The following is a 20,712-nucleotide window of genomic DNA, read 5'->3' on the forward strand; positions in this document are numbered from 1 at the left end:
ACTGTAACTCTTGGCCTCTCTGTGCGGACAGTGGATCCAGCTGAGAAAAGAGCGTGTGCTTGAAACAGGGCAGGACTGCATTGCCTGCACCCGTCCCTGTTTCTGCTATAGAAAAGATGGAGTGAGAGGAGAAGCAAAACCTCAGCAGCAGCAGGAAACTTAACCTGACTTATTTGCTTATAAAACTACAATCAGAGTCCTGTGATGTTTTATCTGATAGGTGTGGGGAAAGCACAGCTAGTGTGGATTAGACAGGGCTCCTTACAGATTACAATAGCAATTGCTGCTGTCTTCAGAGCAATTGTGATGGTTCCCAAACCCACCCTTGGGTCAGGATAGTGCTGAAGTGCTCACCTAAGAAAGGAACCCTTTTTGTTTAAATAGACTCAGTTGTAGTTCTTAACTGCCAGGACAAATGTAATTTTGGAAGGGGTAGGTGATTAAGCACTGCCTGCTTGCAGCTGAAGCCTTGTCATTGACTAGGAGAGAATTCAGGACTCTGCACAGGAAATTCAGGCTTCAGTTATGTACACACACAGAGAAGGGCGAAATTTTGGTTTCTATCTCCATCCTAAGCATTAGTTCTGTATTTTATCCTCATATTGTTTTGAATAGTCTGTATGTGAATCAGAAATCAGATCTCATTCCTCCCTCCTACTTGAGAGTCGTAATCAATAGTTTAGAGAATCATGGCTGCTTTTCTCTTCTTTCTTCGATAGTTATCTGAGCCTTCAAAGGAGAAGGAAATAATGAAAGAATACCTGCTCTGTTGCACAAGTTGGGGGTTTGTCAGTATGTCAGATATACAGTAAGATTAAACTGTGAACTGTGAGATGGCAGTAATAATACTTTGTATTTAGTATGTGAATGTAAGCCACGCTTTTGTGTGTGTGGTTTGTAACTAAGGAGATCGACTGGGTGTGACTGCCATGATGAGTCAAGGGTGGTTTGTACTGCTGTACATGATCCTTACACTAGAGTCAGTGACAGGTGTTTGTATGTATGGTATTCCTTGAAAAGGTTAACTAGTCAAGCTGACTGTACTTAATGTTTACACTCATGGAGTTGGTAGGATTCTCAGCTTTTTCGCAAAACCATCTATAGTGCCAACTAATTTATGTAACAGTCTTAAATGGATCTCAAACTCATTGATGTGTGTGTTAGCAATTGCAATAATCTTATCGGTTACCGCAGCACCACGATTTCCATCATAGTATGACACATCAGTCAGTGTTTAAGCTATGCAGATTTATATTGCTGCGCATTGTACAACTATGTGAATGTAGTGTTGATTAAGCATTGTAGAGTAAGGAACACGTATATTAGTTTTCTTCACACTTATCTCTCTCTGAATATTTTACCGGTTCTAAATTATCTGCCAATGCATGTGTGAAATGTCTGTTGCTATGGTGTTTTAATACTAAATGCAGGATTAAAAGGCTATACAATATTGTAATAATGAGTTGCCACTTTTTGATGTAGAGCTGCCTTTTTTTTGTAAGCAAAGAGTATAGACATTGGTGCTTCAGTATAGAAGTCAACTGCCCCTATGAGGAAAGGGGAGTTTTCATGATCAGATGAAGTCAGAAGTACACATCATGTAATCTCTTGCATAATCAGATACTGGCCACTGAGACAAACTATAGCATGTTTTGTGTCTTTATAGTCCCATTCAGTCCAGTAGATCCCGTGATCTTTAGGAGAATGATTGCAAAAGATGGGAACTAGAAGACAAGCTATTTATGTCAGGTATTCGTGTTTAAATCAGCATGAAAAAATATTATTTCTGTGTATTTGATTCATTCCACTGACAAAATTAGTGACATCAGTAATACCACTATCAACAGAGGGCTGCTGACAAATGGCTTCTGTAAAGGGTGGAATCTCATTATTAATCACCTCACAAACCACAAAACATATTACTTGAAATTTACTGGTTCATAATTCACTCTGGTTGTGTAGAGAAAGCAGGAAGTGTACAGGCTTATTGAAAGAAGAAGTTACAAAGTAACTGAAAATCACATTTTCAAATCACTATGGATACAGATATTTCATAGTCGAGGATCTTTAAAAAGCTAGGAAAAGAGTGCTCAATCTCAAACATTTAGGTTTTAATATTTTGCAACTATTTTGTGTCCTCTCCCCGCAGGAGTGTGGCAGTGAATGCTGTTTTCAGCTTGTGCATTTGTCGCCCAGCTGGCTGGGCAGGAGCACTGGTGAAGTAAGTATAGCACATGGCCATATTCCTCCTCAGTTCTGAAAATGTTATGTATCATCTAACAGTTTTAATCTTTAGAGCACTTGACAAATACTACCGCTGCCAGGACAAATACTACCACTAACGTGGCCAGATGGACAAATACATGCTTTCAGCCCCGTTGAGGAAACAGATACTAAAGTTAACTAACTTTCCAAACATGACAGGCGCATTTAGAGTCAAGAGAGTAGAGACCCCAGTTCAATAGATACTTGGGCAAATGCTTAAATTCCTTCCTTTTAAATAAATAACGTAAGCGTCTGTGAGATGTCCTGCTAAGCTTGTGCTAGGCGGCTTTAGGCTTGCTGATTGCTGGTGTGGTGCTCCCATCAGCATAGCTCAGGTTACAAGTACTTTGGAAAAGCTCTCCCGTTGTTCAGTCCTTTCCATAAGCTACATTTAAGGACACAACAAATTATTAATACATACAAGCAGTTGTCATGGAGATAATATGATCCAAAGTGGTTTTTTTTTAATAAGTGGCATAAACTTGGCACATCCCACATGCCTTGTACAGACAATTCCTACATAATTGTTCCTGGGTTAAACATAGGATAGATATATATCTTTGCTTTTCATGCCAGCATACTATGGAGAAACCACTGTTCCTGGCTTTCAGATGGTTGGCTTTAGGAATCTGAAAAATGTGGGACTTGAAGATATGTGGGGTTTTTTTTTTCAAGTCATAACATCTTATCAAGGGGCTGCACTCCTCACTTCTGTGAAATCTCAAACACAATGTGACAGCTGAATTATGGCTAAAACATCTGCAGGGTGTATTTTCTCTCGTCATCTTGGTGCATAGACTTAGGGCAAAATGCAGTAACTAATCCAAAAAAAAGCAGCTGGCTAATGTAACTGGGAGAGGCTTCAGGGCCGTAATGAGGATCGTTTTCCTTGGAACAGGACTGCAATCCTATTAAATGCCTATAAATCCAGGAGGACTGAGTGCCATACCTGAAGACTTAAGGATATTAAGCCTGAGCTCTCCAAGACGTTTTGCCATGCTTATCATAGAATTTCTGCTCTTTAACTGTGCCCTTGTAAAGTAGCACACAGTGCGGTTCAACCAATAAGTAGGACTTTTACCTTTAGGTAATTCTGTGTCTCTTCTTGTCTTGTCCTGGAGATCCTGTTACACTGAAGCCAGGCAACCCCCAACTGACATAGCCATTCTGTAGCCTATTTATTTGAGCAAATGAATGAGATTTTCTGCATCTTATAATTACTGCATTATTTTTTTTCCAGATGTATACTCTTCAGTTAATACTATGTCAAAGTTACTGTCCTAATGACCTTCATCTGGGCCAAGCAACTAGAGAGTTAAGCTATAGAAAGACAGCAAAAAAGGACTGCAGCAAGAAAATGTGACTTATTCATCCCATGCTTTCCTGCCAGGTAAATACATGGTTCCTTCATAGCACTGCCAGTATCTTGTAGTGAAGGAAGCCTGAACCCAGTTGGCATGTGCCCGTAAGTTCTGGAAGTGTGTTAATATAATATCCATATTGCTTTGGAGATGTTACAGATGTCTTGCATGACAAAACTGCTACACACAACCTGCTAAAGATGGCTTAGCTGAACTGCTGCCTTGCCCTCTAGCTCAGCATTAGCCCTCAAGCTCAGTTCCAAGCAGTGCTGTGTCCTGGCCACCACTTAAATGCATCCTCTGAATAGAGAGATCGAGGAAGGAAAATTTCTTTTGAAATCTATTTGTGTATGTACTAAAGGACAAAGGAGAACCACGATATTCACTGCACAGGCACACTTATTCTTAGATCATGATTTCACTTCACTGTGGTTAACAAGTGTATTATTAGTAATAGCTAGTTACAAATAATAACCTGACCTTATTTTTATCCTAATACTGAATCAGATTTCATTGTAATAGATGGATTCACTGCTGTGCTTTGCTCTTTGAATATTATCATTCAGAATTTCAGTGCTTTCCATCTTAGGTATTAAAAATAGGTGGCAAGTTGGATAATTATTATTGTTCCAAATCTTGTTCGCAACCTTACATAACAGTGTTCTCACCAAAAGCCTTATTTTAAGGGTGGAGTGGAAGAACATGCTGTAGCAACCTGAAATTATTTGCACTACTGTAGCTGGGTTATACAGAGCCTGGATGGAACTGTCTCTTCTTTTTTGAGGAAACCTTGACAGTCAGTTTAACATTCATGAAAATAAAAATGCATGACTGCCTCAGCTTTGGCATTATAAAGTCCTGTGTTGTCAGCATACCTTCGTCCTGAGCATAAGCATCTTTGGTAATCCTATATTGCCTAAGCAGAAACTACTAGTCATGCCAACTCAATGACAGTCAAAATAGTTGTGAGTGTAATAACAGTAAATATATAAACATGCAAAATGAAATAACAACGGTAAATTACTTGGACAGAGAATATCCCCAGGTGGATGGAACTACACTTGATAAACCTGAGTTTCCTCAGCTTGATAAAGCTGAGCTTCCTCATTAGTAACACTGTGTTCATAGGCAAAGTACTGTCTGTTTCCACGGACTAAGACTATTTATCCTCCCAGCCCTGACTTTCCCCACCTTTCCTCATCATATCCATCAAACTTGTATGACTTGGGAAGGATGAAAAATAGTTGGGAAGAGGCAGTGGTCAATCCTGAGGACGTTAGATACCCCCCTTCAGCTGTAACAAGCTCCCCAGCAATCCCGGTGATCACAAGCCTTGATCTCTTCTATTTGCACAATACTTTTTATTTTTTTCATCTCCTGTTTCATTGCATGCTGTGACCTCCTTCTTCCTTGATTGACATCTTCTTTGCATCAAAGCTGGCATCGTTCTTCCTGATGGCCATTCTTCTCCTCTATCCCTTTTCCTGTGCATAACTTCCTTTCTTCCCCGTTTTCAGCCTCACTGGATCAGATTTAGCCAAATGATCCACAACACCTCATAAGCTCTGGAAATGTCAAAAGCAAAACTGAGAGGCTTTTCTTTTCTCCCTGAGGCTGTGTATAAGATAAATATAATGAAAATAAAAAATACACTATTATAAATTAGTAATAAAAATCTTGCTTTTGGCAAAAGAATGAGAAATGACCGTGAAGAGTGACCCGTTAATTTCACTGGTAGATGGTAATGCCATAAGTCCCAACATTTCAGCTGGAACCGAAATCTTATTGACAGAGCATCTAACTTCCTTTTTGACCTATGTAGCATTAGTGGTAGCTATTGAGTGCGTTCACAGGCAAGGTGACACACTCCTAGTACTGGCTCCAGAGTGAGCTATATTGTATTGCATGTCTGTCATGCAGATGTTACATGCACACAGCTGTTAGAAGCCCAAGCCAATAAATCCTTAAAGTTTGCTGGGCTTGTGCTGGGCTGCCCAAGTGCCCACTGAACTTGAGCTGTGTTAGCTGAATTTCACTCACAGGTGGGCAGTGCATTCAAAAGCCGTCAGTCTCTATGTGTTCAAAGACAGGGGCCGGAACTAACCTTGCTTGCTGCTGTGGTACACAGAGACTTTCCTGCAGGACTGCGTATCTAGTACAAGTATAATGTTAATTTGTACACTTCACCAGTGTGGTTTTCCTCCTCAGATTACAAACTGAAAAGATCAATGAAATTATGACTGTTGTTATTGGATGAAAAATTACTCCATAATTAAATAATTGTATTGGGTGTATTATCAGAGAGAAGAACTGGTTTCAGAAAACTGTCATTAACTTGAGCAATTAGAATTTTTCAGTTCTGTAATGAATGTATATTTGTTACAGGACTGAATGAGTAAAGAGGCGATGTGAGGTCTATTACAACAGTAGCTGATCTCAGTTGTGCCGAATGAGAGGGAGGAGCTTTTCAGCTTCACAAGGGAGCTCTCTGTCACAGAATTACTGGCCCAGTGCTTTGGAACACTGCACAGCAAGTTTAATTTTGATTCACATTTTAGTATCAAAAATAATCTTACAAAAGCCTGGCTCAGCTTCCTCAGAAGAATGTTTATTTCAGAAACAGCACCTTCAAGGCACCAAAGCTATAATACAAATTAGCCTCAACAGCTTAAGTGTGAAACCTACCATTCTTCTGTTGCAGCTGTTTCTAGATAAAGTCACTCAGTGTACCTTTTCATAAATTGCCCGGTCTGTCCTGACTATAGTTACACTTCCCTTAAAAAATGTTGTCTTATTACAGCAGTAAATAATTCATACTCATTCTTATAGTAGACCAAAAAACTTTATTGGTGTAGCTACTACTGCTCTAATTTTTTGACAGTGTCCAACTGGACACAGTCAGGCAATGTACTAAAATCTATCAAGAATTACTCATGTAGATTATACACCAAATGAAAGAATTTCCACAATAAAGGTGTGTACATTATAGTAGCCTTGAGATAGGGCTGACTTCTTTCAAAACAAGTTCTTCTGGTTTTATGCGACTATTTAATACGCTTCTGTGTTCAAGAAAATAACTCTTGCTCTTACTCTGTACTATTAAACCAGTATAACAGGAGGCGCCATGGGCTGGTGAACAGATCTGGAGACAGGAGATGTTTCTTCTATCTGTTTAAAGATTTTCAGGGCCATTTCAACTCCCGCTTCTCCTTCTGTAAAGTATTACAGCTACTATTAATTTTGCTAGTTAAATGAGCAGATTTTTTAGACTTAAACACAGTTTTCTTAAAAATATACCTTTAACAGAAAAGTCATAATTATTAGGTGAGCAAGCTCATTATTTTCTTATGTCTGTGAATGAAAAAGCTTCTGGGCAGTGTCACTGAATGCAAATATTTGCATTTTGTCCATCTGTTTTAAATGTAAATGCTTTCTACATATCATCCAGAAGAAGAAAAAATCCCTTTTAGAGAGGATAGCCTCTCTAAAAAATACTGACAAAGGATATTTATAATGTGGGTTTTCACTGCATTTCTGTACCCTCTTTTGCCCCAAAAGATTCTGCAGTGTTCAGTGGCTTCTAGGCATTAAGGTAATTTCACTTATCCTGAAAATCAGCTATATCTAAGATGAAATCAGAACGACAGTTCTGGACAATAAGACTTGTAGGTGCAGGAATGACTAACAATTTATCCACTTAAAACTACCAATACATATTTTTAAAGTAGGTGTGCTACCAGCAAAGTACAACTTACTGTCAAGTGAAACGGTGTATGTGACAGATGCTGGCAGTCTGAGTATAATACATACCTGTGCGTCCAAATCACTTCTAGTCCTCTTTTCTTTTTTTCTTTATGATGGAATTGAGAATTGTACTTTTTTGTTTTTGTAATTAAAGGGTGGAACAGATGGTGAGAACTTGAAGAGCTGCATCCATTAAATTAATGTAGAGAATGTCTCCACATTATAATTTAATATAATGGGATTTTACTTCAGTGAAATAAAACTATACAGTCTAGTGCTTGGGAATGTTTACTATATGAGAACCTTCACTGTTAAAAGATTTCACTGAGTCATGGTATGACTCTCTGCCAAATACCAATCATATGACCAACCCTGTTAAAAAAGGGTGTTTCTTCGTGCCAGTATATTTCACATGCCACCCTAAAGTCAATCTTTTTTTGACTATACACCTGTGGATTTTATGTAATGCCAAAGGGGGACAATGTAATCAGACTGCATATGTTTAAAAAAGAGTAGACAGGAACAAGCACAAGCTAGGTGGTCTAGTATTGGTGTCACAAGAGGGGTTGTGTTTGACATGATTTCGGGGGTAGACTTAAGGCAGACAATCCACTGGTAAAAGCAATGAATGTTCTGCCAGTTCCAGGAACAAAGATGCTACTCTTCAGATGGCAACCAATTTCAAAAGTTCAGAGAACAAACTTCCTTGTTTCTGTTGAGACAGGGGTTTTAATTACTATAGTTAAGATAGAGAAAGAAAATCCGAAAGCAGAGGCGTGAAATTTTATAAGCAGCAGTGGACACTGCTAGGTTTTCCTAAATCTCAGAAAATATTTATACTTAACTGTAAACATTTGAGTGAAACTTGTCTAAGCTACATTTTGGAAACCCTGTGTTTTATTATTGAAATGGTTTTTATCCATGGAAAGTTACAGCAAATGTTTTGTACTAGTGATTCTTTACTCCAGCAAGCTCCAGCTGTAGATACATAATACTCGTCTCTCACGCAGCTCCACCATGGCTAGCAATCAATACATTGTTTTCTGCATACAAAGGCTATTCCTCTAGTAATCGGACACTGGGATAGAGATGAAATCATTATGGAAAATAGTACTAGAAAGAACAGAAAGAGTCGCAATGGGCCTAAGTGTTTCTGCTGCAGCCCTTCCTCCAGCTAAAATACACTACAGATTAACTTGCCTCAATAAGACTACTGCATAAGAAAGTTAAAGGGATGAGCACACATTCCATAGAAAGTTTAAATTACACTTCCCTCCAGTGTAATCTGTGAAATCACTGTTACGCTGCGTGGGAATAATTGAGAGGTCACAGAGGATTATGTGGGCATTTATGTTTCATTCTGTCTTAAGTGTGTTCAACTCCAGTGATATCAACAAAATTGTTTCCGTCTTCAGTAATGCTGCATTTGCTTCTGGGACTTAAAGAATAATACATTTATTAACTGCACATATTGATCTCAGGTTTTCAAATTTGCAGCATTCATTCAACTACTGAAACTCCTTTTCAGACATACTGAAGCTTCTCTACTTGGTATATGGAAATGAAAAACAGGATGGTTAATAGTTTGAGAATATAACACATCCCACCTCTCTCGGAACAAAGCAGAACATTGCTTTAATGGCAATGGGTTTTGCCAGGGAACCTGACATGTGGTGCTTAAGTCTTTGCCTACTGCTGCATGAGATGAAATGTATCACTCTCTCCTCCCTGTTTCCTCTTGCTAGGGAAGGAAAACTTTCACTATACTTCCTCTGTAAGCTCTCAGTGGAGGAATGGCTCCTGCACTGGCTGTTTCTCGCTTCTCAACTTTAACTATTAGCTTATCCTTCCTCCCCTTCAAAAGGTAGGGACTTCTGGTTCAGAGAAACATTCATGCAGTTGAAGTAAAGCCTATGGTGTTACTGAGCAGTTTCTCCTTTGGCATCATGTGCTCTTCTAATTGCAGCAAAACGCATTCTATGAGATAATTAGCAGCTGTATTCAAGTGTCTCAAGGGAAAATTCGAGTTCTGAATTTTGAGAAGATGTTTGTATATCTGATGTAATTTTGTCTCATCACAGTCTGCATAAGCTTTCTATGCAGCAGAACAAAGGAAAGAATTAACCAATGAGTCCAAAATACATACACTAGGAAAATAACTATTTTGTTTCAACGGCTGGCGCAACTTCTTCTCCATTAAGTCTAAAGAATGCCATTGAATAGAGGTTTAAGAAGTACAACTTTTATTATCAGTAACACCCCACAACTAACAGTAAAGGAAATCTGTTTGAAGCAAAAGTAACACTTAATATAAGCTTTGTCTAACACACTCTCTGACAATCAGTCTTTTTCACTTGGAAAATACACTTCTGCAGTTGAGGAACTGTGATCTGTTTCTTAAACATTTATCCATATATGCAATAAAATACTTAATGATTTTAATATCCTCTGCAGAAAAAAATTAAAAACAAGTAGATAGAAAGTGTTGGCTGCGTGGTTGGTCTGCCTGTGCTAGATCTTCTTACATACCCCATGGCTGGTGGTGCCGCCATCTGGACATGCTTTCAGCTGAAGCATGAAGTGCAATAGATATTTCTGAATTCAGTAGTTATTTCCATATTATTTACAGGAGCACCTTTTTTTCCCCAGTGTTTTTCCAGAAAGGAGGTTCCTGCTTGTGTTATGATTTCCTTTTTCAGTAGTGTTATATTTGCTAACTCCACAGAGTGGCAGGAGGCATACAGCATATAGGCAGATAATTACTAATTTTCCAGGGGCAAAACATTTAACAGCAGAGATAAATTGTTTTATCTGGTCTTCTCTGACCACCCTTCTAAAACCTGATAATTGTTTGTATCTGAAAAAACTGCGCACATTTCTAAAAGAATTCAAACACCAGTTTAATACCAACCCTAGAATAGCATTGTCTATCAGTAGCTCTCAGTGGGCTTTGCAAAGTCAATACCAGTTCACAGATGAGGAATCTGACTTGTTCAAGAATGAGATTATTTACCCCAAACCATCTCAGCCAGCAGCACAGCAAGGAACACAATCCAGATGTCTTCTAGGCTAGTGTCAGATCTAGTTGGCTATTTTTAATGGACAATATTTAATTACGTGTTCTTGGAAAATTTGCGAGCTCTGCCTCCCTTTCACAATTTTTTTATTTTGACCCTCGTAGATATTCTTTTTCTTTCTGGGATCTCCAAGGTATGTTGTTCCATCTCCTGAGCTGGGATGTAGTGAATGAAATCTGCTTTTCTGAGCTCTAACTAACCCCTAGCCCCTGTAAGCTTTTTCTGGATTTGGTGACTTTAAGCCCCCAGTTCCCTACTTAACCTCAAAATACATTTTTAGATAGGATTATATGGGAAAACACATTAGGAGAGGAAGAGATTTTAAAAATAGCCTAGCATCTAAATCTCAATATAATCTCTTCTAACTGTCCCAGTATTTGAGCGCAGAGCATGGAGCTGTACTAGCCGAGTGATGGCAAGGACGAGCCATGTGTAGGATATACACTTTACAAATACTAACAAATTTATGAAGCATTCTAAAGTTTGGTCACACCCCAGTGATGTCATTAAAGGTTTATCTATTGTAAATCTGCTTTCTTCAGAGGGCTAGTGTGGCTTTTTCACACCCACACGTGCTAACCCATAAACCAGCTGGTACAGTTAGTATCTGTCAGTCAATGCTTTATTAATCCTGCCACAGCAGGGACATCGCTCCTGCACAAACAGGCTGACAGCAAATCACAAGTCAGAGAACAAAATCAGAAGGGCTGTGCTATTCTCATGCTTAAGTTTTAATAAACAATGCAAGACTAAATAGGAAGACATGAAGATGTGCCCAAATTGTCCTAATTTTGATAGTGTGACATTTTGTTGCCATGAAATGTTATCCAAAACTTTGTTCGTATTTCAAGATTTTATACCGTAATTGCTGAATTTAAATAGTTACCATGCTATAAAGCCACAACATAAAAGAAATATTTATTTAAAACTTAAGCATAACAATAGCGCTCTTTTAATCAAATATTTTTTTTTACATTCCAGACCTTTCATAGCTTTCTACCATGTCCTACTATCTATGTTAGGGAATTTGTACTTTTTTCCTAGCAACGACCGTGACCGCCTGGAAAACACAACAGAAGAAAGCTATGAAAAATTTTATATACGTGACAATAAACAGGAAAGGTTATCACAATAAGAACTGGAATTTGCTTCCTAATTCCTATAATAAACAAAGGCTTCTAGACTTCACAGCTCATGAATTCTTCCAGTTTCCTTGTTGCATTAGCTTTGCTGCTCAGCAAGATTCTTCAAATACTTTACAGACACTTCTCAATACCAGATAATGTAATGATTAAGCAGAAGTTGCTTCTCCCAAAAAAAGCCAGGATGGACAAGAGAGCCTCAACAGTACTTTCCATGTAGTCCAAATAATACAGTTTCTGTATAACCCAGACTCCTACCAGCTTCAGTTCAACATGTGGAACGGCAGCTTAGCTCGCCTCCATAGGTATTTTTCTAGTTCCAGCTTCTTTTACTGCCTCTGCAGGTAATTTATCCCCAGTTCACACCCAGGGAATACAAAGAGTCAGGGATACTGATACCTCTTGAATGAGGCTGTTAATGAGTAACTGTTCATCTTGCTGCAAAGCCATCATCAGTCAAGGCTGGTAACAGAGAACAGCAAGATAAGTATAAAATACTATGAATTTTCTGTTAGGTTTTCTTGTATGTAATTTATATTCTTTAAGTAGATCTTCCTCCCAGAAATGCATGTTTGCATGTTTTCCTTAATCTTACATTATTATGCAGATTCCTCATATGTTATCTTTGTATACTAATCCCTGTAGCATGCCATTAATTCATAGTACACTCAGTTTAGAGAAACATAATTAAAACATAACTACAGTATCATAGCTATGCAATTACTTTTCTTTTTTTCGTTTTTTCTTTTTTTTTTCTTAGTCATCGTAGGGGTTTTCAGTTGGTAAAGCGAAGGCTGCAGTTTTGTGTCCTGGGTGAAGCAGCCCCTCTTTTCCTTGTGCCCCTCTCAGCCTTCCCTTCCCCTGCTACTGTCTCAGTGATGCCACCACATCTTGATGAGGCTGTCATGCAGGAAAGGGATCCAAGTTCAAAATAGCCATCTTTGGTCAGGTTATTTTAGTCCAGATTAAGTCCTTGACCAGGTTGACTCCGCAACCCCATATGCAATTATGCCAGCACAGCCTAGGGAAAGATGTGGAACTGGAAACAAACAACATGACTTTGGGCTGCAGAAAGCAGAGCTGCTGCCAAAATAAACATTCATCAAGCTGTACTGAATACTTGTTTTGAAACAATTTTGAAATAAAGTTTCAGAACACATGCAGATGAAACATGTTTAGTTGTTGGGATAAAAGGCTACAGCAAAAGTTAAATCTGGCTTCTAATTTTACAGAATTACAGATACAAAATTAGACTCTATGAAGTCTAAAAAGATGATTTCACAGTGAATATTTAAAAGTTAGATATTTAACAATAAAAAGCATTAAATAAATATTTTTAAATCCTTCATGCCTGTCATCCTGTCCACCAACCTACAGCCTATCACCACTGCTTAGAAGTAAAGGGGTTTCCTGGGCAATGGTGGACCACTAACTCTAGGATTTTCTCACATCACTGTGAAAGTACACCAAAACCAGCTTTTGGCTAAAACGTCCCTTCTCACTTTTCCACACTAGCTTTATTTTTGTTAATGATGCTGGGGCTGGAAAACGTAAGAAACAGAGGTAGCTGAGAAATTATACCCTGTAAAAATCCATTATTTAAAGTTTAGCAGATAAAAAAATACCTTTTGTTCAAACTGTTTTTCATCTGCCGACTGTTTTCCCTTTACATGAAAAAACCTGAACTAAAAATAATCCTGTTGGCTGTTCCAGTTCAGGAAATTTCTATGAGCCAAGTTTTGTTGTTTTTTTTACTGGCTGTTATTCCAAGTGTAAGTGGGCTCAGCAATTGCTGACTCCACAATAGTGACTGGTTTTGTACAATCTTCATTTACTTTCTTTTATTTTTGGAAACTATGACAAAACATCAAACAGAGCACTCAGTTCACTGTTTCCTAACATACCTGGAACAAAACGGCAGATGACCATCTGCCAGAGAAATGTTCTGTAATAATGCACAAACCCCCAAAGGATGTCCCATACTCCCTAGCTGGAGATCCTTAACAAGTGAAGTTTTTGGTGCTGGCGTTTAAAACCTCCTGTAAAATACTAACACCATTAGACAGGAAAAGTAGGGAGGTATCAACATGTGAAGTTTCTGAGGTTGGATCCTACATGCCTTTCCTCTCCCTGCACTTATTCTAGCTACAGGTGTGTAGTCTCCAGTTCAGCAGTGGCATTAAACTACAGGTTGGTCATCCTGCTATGAAAGTCGGTGTGTACATGCTTGACTCCAAAGCACTTGTAGTTGAATGTGTGCTCAGTTGTTCTGTTAAATACAAATGAACCACTGGATTGAAGTCCAATTTAAAATACCAAAAGAGAAGACACCAGATTAAGAATCTGCTAACTTTGTTCTATTTAATTTCGGAAATACTTCTCACTCAAAATCAACATTCAGTTTTTCACTGCACTGATACTGATGAGATTCAACCCCATGAAGACATAGCTAATCCAGCATCAGTGTGTTGTAATTACAGTAACAGTTCTATGCAGCAATAAATATTTTAAGAAAAGCAGTTCTCACCTTCCCAAATCCTAGACCATTCTGACAGGCGTTTAAAACAGCACTTCTCACCTTTTTAGTAGTTCTTTGTTATTCTCTTTGTGCTTTGAAGGAGAATTTAATTTTCTTTCTTGTAAGAACTTGGCTTTCAGCTCTGGTAGGAATCTCATAGCAAGAAGTGAAATGATCTTTTAAGTTGTATTAAAGAATATTTTCTCTGAAAATTATATGCTGGCATCTAAAGATAATCTGTTATTTAACAACTCAGAGAGCCAAATACCTCCGGAGTAGTTCCAAGGAGAATACCAGCTGTATACATTAAAAATGGAGCTTGTCAGTAAAGGACGCAACTGATAGTTTCAAGACCTTGGCAACAAAAGATACTGACACTACGTCTGTGTAAAAGACATCCGTCCATACAGCACTCGTGTGTGCAGTTACCTTGAGATTTCTGAGGGTGAAGGCAAACACATAGCTTGTTAGAATGTCCTTGTAAGAAGGGGGACAGTGATGACATCTCTCCACAGCCTCTGGACCGATGGAAGAGATCCGGTGGATTTCAAAAGGCTCCACAGCCACACCTGCTGGCTGCCGGGCTCAGCACAGCACGGACCGAGTGAACGGTCATTTTTAGAGAAATCACTCTAAAGCAATGCTTTGTGCTGTTATCACACCATGATGCCCTCAGTATGTCATAAAGAAAAATATTAAGCATTTTTTTAAATTACTATACAAAGTGCTGTATGGAGGTTCTTGTAAAAACCTCTTTGTGGCCAAGCCAAACGTTCACCGAGTTAAAAACTAAAAATCGCATTTCCTAAGCTACCATAACCCATTGGCTTTTCTTTATGCATTAAAAGGTTATTGCATGTTTTCTGCTATTTTGACAGTTTGCTTTACTCATCCTCTGTATGAGTGGCAGCAAAATGTTTTTTCTTCACTGTTCACTGTGTCATTTCTCCTCACTGTGCAAAGGACCAGATCCAGTGCTTTTCTATGATAAATTTTTGCCTCTTGAGGAGCAGGCTCAGCACAGCAAAGACTTGGCCGGTGTCTCTGAGTTCATTCTTGTGTAGGAGAACATATAATTAACATTTTGTGAGAGCTCTTATGGAACTTTAGGGAGACAGAGACTTTTAGGGACTTTTTAGGATATATTCAGGCTCCTCTAAATATCTCTGCTTTGCTGCGCACACACACACAAACCAAGGGCAGTTTGCAGTCTACAGGTGTGACTAGTTTACCAGAGTGTGCATAGTTATGACTTTGTTCATATAATTAGATTATTCATAAATTCAGATCATTAGGTTATTAAGAATCTTTTCATCTAGTTCTATTTGGTGTCTGTTCTCAAATTATCTCATAATTTTTTTGTCATTGCACCTACTTCAGTAACATCTAGGATGTCTGGATCTTATTCTGTTGCTGTGTAACCTAGTTCACAATTTTTGGCTCATCTTTCTGAATTGGCACAGCAGGTGGGTGGAAGGTGAGGTATTATTTTAGTTCCCAGTTCTAGGGTAGGTAAGGGCCCCAGGGTTTTACCTAAATTATACCGGAGAAAATATTCCCTTTAGGAGCACTGCTGGCTGAGGACTGGCCCAAAATACTCCTCTGATTTGTTAGATAGGGGTTATGAATGGACTATCAGGGTAGCTGTGGCAACTCAAGGCTTTTTCACTTCCCATGCTGCCTTATTCTCTCTACAACCAATGATTTGTCCTTATATCTTTATTTCCAGATTGCATTTATGCATGCTGCGCTACCCTTTATGCTTCTGTGGATGTGATTCATGTGCACAAACAGAGCCTGAAGTTCTTACAGTCATGCAGTTTTTGAGCATGGAATAGGAAACAAGAGACAGGTACCATAAGATCATCAACTTAGATCTTCTGGCCAGCCAGGAAAATGAAGCATCTCTTCCTCCAACATGTAATGTCTTCCCTGAACATACCAGAAGATACAACAGGTTTGCAGCCCAGCCCAGGTGGATTCAGGCTTCCTGCCAGCAGTGTTTCCAGAGCTGATTCTACTGTATCCACATTCACACGTCCCTCTTCTGCATACCTGAGGGATATCACCTGACTTTTAAGACTGCCTGCCTGGAGCTTCTTAAATTAAAGCGCCAGGGTGAGAAAGGTAGGATCCCTATCCCCATAAATAGAGACGTTCTTCCATAAGCAGTTTTGAACATCTGATTTAAGAGTTTAATTATTGCCTAACTGGGGTGATGTGAAGCATTTTCTGAGAATCTCTGCTTCTCTTCATTGGTTGTTGAGATGAAAAACAGGTGCTTCTAACCGAAAAAAAATAAATTGGATGTCTGAAATAGATGTACTAATGCCCCTCTAAATGCATAGGATGACACTGACTTCCTGTCTTATTCTCAAAGAACAACCTCTGTCCCTCCATTTCCATTTCACTTCCAGCTACCACAGCTGGATAATGGTGGCCACTTCTGAATAACGTCCCTTTATGCTGTCTCTGTGTGATTAATCTTAAACATGGGAAACCTAAAAGAAACCCAAATAAACACACTAAGAAAAAATAAAATCAGCCCTCCTGGAAGCTCTTGAAATGTTTCTGAAAGGATTTTGAAGGGTTATAAAGACTTCAGAGGAATCAAAGTAGCCTAGTGGATAAACTCCTTTCCCTTTCTTCTGTCATACACTTCCAAGCTCCATTTCATTTGAAGTATTAAACTTAGTTGTCATAACTCAACACCTTCTGAAAATACATCTGTAACACAAAGTCAACCCATCATCAACAAATTCAGTGACTGGAGTTTTACACACATTTCTTACTACAACTGTCAGAGGTTTGGAAGGGCATAACAGAACCAGAGAAGGAAGGAGTAACGCTCTCCAATGCTGTAATTCAGCCGTGAGAGGAAGGCTTGGCCCCTGGTCTTTACTCTTCCCTGTCCCCCACGAATGAATGAGATCCTTCATTTCCCTCCAGCAACTGCGTTTTCTATTGCCAAAGAAAGAATGAGTCAGAAAAGCCTGCTGCTGGTGAAAGCTTCCCTGGTCTTTACTCAGCAGAGCGCTTCACACTTTTTGTTTGAGTTTTCCTGGTGTTAATAGGTTATTAGAAATGCCTGGTATCACCACTAGCATTCTGCATTTGTAAAAGAGCTTTTTGCTTGCCATTTATTTTAAGGCTTAATGAACAAGCTCTCTTTGGGCAAGAAGACATTTTAGGTATGCTCTTAAAAATTATATAGAGCAAGCTAATAAAAAAGAAAATGCATCTCAATTAGATTATTCTTCTTCCGTCTGCTCTCTCAGATCTTTTTATGACAGGAAATTGCCTATTGGATTTTTGATTCTGCTTAATGGAAATGCCGAAACCTAAATCCATTCCCGTTCCCACTGACATCAGGGGAAGCAAGATTCAATGTCTGAATAGAACACTTTTTTTAAAAAAAAAATTAATATCTGCAACTGCATCTCAGTGAATATAGTAATCATAACATAAGTGAATTTAAATTAAACACTTAGGAGACTGTGGACTGGCACTTACATGTCTGAATCTCCTTGGCATTTCTGAGAATCCCAACTTCTCTAATTACCGATTTCTGATGTGCCACTTTCTTCATGCATGGCCATCCCAATTAAACCCACTGAACTCCTCATGTGAGTTAGGGTGACATACTGTAACTCAATGGGGTTTCTAACAGAAAATGGGGTTTCTAACAGGAAAAGGCATCTCCAGTAAGGCAGTGAGCTGGGGAAACCTTTTCCTTGCATTTTTAGGAGCTGGACTTCAGGAACTACCGTTCCTGAAAATCCTGGGCTCTATAAAATACTCTGAAGAAGAGGTATCCGGCTGCTTGACAAAAAGGACATTATGAACAGATAATAAATCAGCTGGTTAAAACAGATATAAAGATTGTATACCGTATTCTTATTCTTGTATCCACATGGGGATGGCTAAAATACATTAAAAATCCCTCACCAAAAAGCCTGCTATCTTCAAAACTGAAATGAATCCAGCTATGGAACACTGCTGTATTCCTCTCTGTGCTTCCTCTCAGAGAAGGATATGTAAAAGCAGGTCCTTCCCGCTGACTTATTCTGCTCTGTAAATTGTATTTGAGGTTTCAGAATAAAGGAATTATCCTGGCTTGTTAAAAAGCTATTTACCTCCATGTTTATAGTTCAACACTGCCAGAATAACTACTGCAGTGTACTGTTAATACTAAGAATAACAGCAATCAATACCTAAGAGCATGAAGGAGGGCATACAGACAGGAATTATCACTCCTCCGCTGTTCCAAACCTCTTCTACAGAATTTCATAATAGTAGGGGGACAATAACAGAATTTTATAAAATACAGAATAAAATCTTTAGTGGGAATTACACACTTGGTAAAACTTCCAAGTTACCATGTTCTTAACCATGTGTGCTACACCTCCAAAGTTCCATGTGGATCTTTCTTCCCTCAGTTTTACAGCATCTTCTCTTGCACTGGTCCTTGGAGCTCTTCAGACAGCCCTTGCCACTGACACAGCGGCTCAGTGCCAACACTACTGGACATTTTTGGTATGGATAATGTGGAAAATCATCTGCAGGGCAAACAGACACAGGTTACCTAGGAACATCTTCTAGAGATTTATGAAAAAATTACAAATGATCTGTTTGATTTATGCAGTAACAGTGCTGTTTTTAAAGATAAACCTTGCCCTGCTTTCACTGAATCACGAACCAGAGTGCAATGGCTATCTTTGACCTTATATGTAGGCACATTATATGTCACTGTTTTAATTTAGCTTTTATATAATTATTTTATATGATTATATTCCTTTTGCTAATGTTGCATTGCGTGCAGAAGTTCATGTGCAGGAGACTGCTTCTCCTATAACAGCTGAATTACAGATGCCACACCTGCCCCAGAAAAAAGCCCCACGTATATTTTCCACATGTGAGGTCTTTTAAAGCCAGTTCAGGAGCCCTGTACCATCGTGTAACCACATAATAGGTATAAACACCATCAGGGGTAGCTCTCGTTTAAGCAAAATGAAAATCACATAGTAATTCCACTTTGTGTTAACAAAATAATCTCAGGTGAGATCACGGTGTATAACAAAGGAAAGGAAAAAAAAGAAAAAGGAAAAAAAAAACCCCAAACAGTTTATAAGAAGCAGGTTCTGTTTGCTTTAGAAGTTCTCAAGGCATGAAAGCATGGACTGAAAAAAAAAACTCCTGTTACTTCAGAATTGACTCTGTGAGGCACACAGTGCCCTCATTTCCCAAAGTCATCAATGTCCTGATCCTACTACAATTAGCAACTGCTTAATGTGGGTGATGTGCAAAAGAGAGCAGGATTTCTGCACAGTACACTACAGACTTCTGCACAGCATCCCACCCATCAACAGCTGGACAAACCAAAAGTGATTAAAAGAGATGAGACAGCATGAAGGACAAGGTGGGAGCAGGGAAGGATAAGCAAGCTGTTGCAACAGCAGGGAAGAAAGCTGCTAAGGTAGTAACACAATGGGCTGGATAAAGTGCTCTCCAGGCTATGAACACTGCTGAGCCAGGAATACAGCAAAAAAATTAACAGCTCTTTTCATTAGCTTTAAAAATAACCTCTTGGATGTATTTTACTTATACTAATAAATCATAGATAAGAACTGACATATGAAAAGAATCACATTTAAAACATGTACTATTTCACATTGAGGTGCATTTACTGTTTAATTTTTACATTACTATCTGTTGGTATTTTGAAGCAGCTTAAAGTTAAAACCAAAGCTATTTTTAACTCAGTACAAAAGTATCTGTCCTTTTAACTACCTTTTTTTCTTCCCTTTTTTTTTTTTTTTTACCTGGGGGCTACACTCTGTATACCACATCTCCTTAAGGCCACCGAGACCCAGGACATCAGTCTGCATTTAGATGTAAGGCCTCCACGTACAGTAACTTCCAGAGAAGTCGAGGAACCCATGTGGCAAAATGTGCCATTATGTCTTACTAACATAGAGTGGAAGTGGGCTGAATATACAGAATAAAAGTAATAATCCAAATTTATAACCTTGTAGTCTGACTACAAGTTATTGTACCCATACTTTGCAGAAGTCCAATTAAACCAGTGACCTGGCTAGAGGAAAATCCAACATGACCTACATCCAGATTAAAATTCTTGCAGGATTTTAATGGACTTAGGTCTAAACTCGAATATTAGCACGGAGCTTTTAGGGGAGATCTCCCCACTGCACTATAACAATGCTGAAATATCTTTATGAGGAAGTATTTGTAGATGATCCCTCTTCTGTTTAGGGATGACACAGAACTGGTATAATAAGTACACCACCCCTTTTGTGGCCAATGTGCACTGGGGATCGGGGGAAGAGAGCCAAAGCAGAGTGAGGTAATCCACAGCTGACAGAAAAGGCCACCTGGGGAAGCTGGGACAGGACACAGTGAGCCACAGCACTGACCTTTGTGTTGGAGCTGCAGCAGGGGAAGCCAGTTCTGCTTTCCCTCTCCCGTGGCCTGATGCAGCTGAGAAGAGGCAAGAGCTCTGGTCCAGAAGCACCCACAGCAACACCCACGCAGGATAAATAGTAACTCACCAGAACCCATACATATTCTTCCACTGCTTAGTTTAA

General features: G+C 38.9%; 1 long non-coding RNA gene across 1 annotated transcript; it reads left to right on the forward strand.

The window, feature by feature from the left end:
• Positions 1-2,176: 2,176 nt before the first annotated feature.
• LOC119152600 lies at positions 2,177-20,197 on the forward strand. The gene is made up of 4 exons (XR_005105816.1): positions 2,177-2,221; positions 3,506-3,655; positions 15,837-18,643; positions 19,966-20,197. It is a non-coding gene; the product is annotated as an uncharacterized LOC119152600 (long non-coding RNA).
• Positions 20,198-20,712: the final 515 nt, after the last annotated feature.

Source organism: Falco rusticolus, chromosome 8, assembly GCF_015220075.1.
Source record: "Falco rusticolus isolate bFalRus1 chromosome 8, bFalRus1.pri, whole genome shotgun sequence".
NCBI lineage: Eukaryota > Metazoa > Chordata > Aves > Falconiformes > Falconidae > Falco > Falco rusticolus.